A 1,686-nucleotide genomic window follows, 5' to 3' on the forward strand; every position below is an offset into this window, starting at 1 on the left:
TTGATGCAGCTTTCCTTTTCTCTCTCTTTTAAAATAACCACATTCATTTTATTTTAGGCCAATGCATTTATGTCATGCTGGTGGTATATAAATTTGGTAATTAAATCCTGTTATCTTGGCACTGTGGGCAGAATAAGAATCACTTGTGATGTTTCAGAGAGGAAAAATACTGAGGGGAAAGGAGATTATTTTGTATTCTTTAAAGATTGTTATTGGGGAGATTTTTGTTTTGTTTTGTTTTTTAGTGTGAGGTGGTTGACAGCTGCCTAACGGAGAGGTCCTTCTGTGAGGAAGGTGTCTAGTGCAGCCTATGAAGTTACTCTCACTTTGTTATCCACTCCAGCTGAGGAGAATGTAAAATGGCATTAATCTCACAGAACTTGAATTTTGCTTTTTGTTTCTTGAGACAGTTTTTTCCCTGTGTAACCCTGGCTGTTCTGTAGCTCTCTCTGTAGACCAGACTGGCCACAGATTCAGAGATTTGACTGCCTCTGCCTCCTGAGTGCTGGGATTAAAAGTGTGCAACCACAACCTGGCTAGAACATGAATTTCTAAACTATCTATATCTATGAATATATTCTATGAATATCTCTACTCAATGACTCCCCACTGGGTCAACCTCAGGCAAGTGACCTTGCTCTTCTACCTATTTGGGTGTTTGAGGCTGTAATAAAGAGAAATATGACCCACCCACTAAATAAACAAGATTATATTTTGCATCCTGTATTAAAAAGTTGTGATTTTAAAATAACTCCAGAGAGACTGTGCAGCACACTGATGTACAGGAAGAGACTCTGCTCTTCCTAGTGTTTCTGTCTGCCTTCCTCAGTGGGTTGTCTGCACTTGTAACCCAGTAATCTCATGATTAAAAATTGCCTGCCTGGACTTCCAGAAGTCCCATGCAGACTTAAATTAACATTATCCATCAGAAGTAGAGGATTTGTTTCTTTTATCAGAAAGAAAATATTTTCTGAAAACTCTTGATGAAACCATAACATTTGCCATTTTCTAGAAATCTAATCACTTGTTTATTTCTTAACCAGTCTGGCCAAGGACATCGTGATTGACTGACATGGACCATTCGTTCCTCTCCTCCCTGCTGGGCTGGTCATGGTTCTCTTGAAGTACACAACCATACAGAGATGTCTAGATACCAAGTGAAATCTGGGTCTTATTAGAAAGATGGACAGAGCATACATGAATGTTGGATTGACAACTGACAGATTCTGATGCAGTCATCTTGAGTCTCTGTCTTTTCTTTAGTAACAACGGAATCACAAATGCCCAAATCTATAATATTGTGAGGATCCAAAGAGATGAACAAGCTGTTAGTTCCCAACCTTTCTGACCCAGAGATCAGTAGGCTAGAGGCTTGAGGATGGGTGGCTTCTCTGGAATGGGTTGATTAGTGATTGTGGGTGTTGTGATTTTTAATGCGTCAAGGTCTAGAATCACCCGGAGGCAAGCTTTCAGGTACACATGTGAGGGATTTAGATTAGCTTAGCATCTGAGCATGCCCACGAGCCATTATCCACATGAGGTTAGTTGAAGTGGAAAGACCCATCCTAAAGGAAGGTGACATCATTCTCTGGGTTTGGGTCCTAGATTACATAAGAGGGAGGGGGCTAGCTGAGCTCTTTTCTTCCTAGCTGCAGGGACCATGGGACCATCTGCTCCAAGCTCCTG

Source organism: Mastomys coucha, unplaced genomic scaffold (genome assembly GCF_008632895.1).
Source record: "Mastomys coucha isolate ucsf_1 unplaced genomic scaffold, UCSF_Mcou_1 pScaffold16, whole genome shotgun sequence".
In the NCBI taxonomy this organism is placed as follows: Eukaryota; Metazoa; Chordata; class Mammalia; order Rodentia; family Muridae; genus Mastomys; species Mastomys coucha.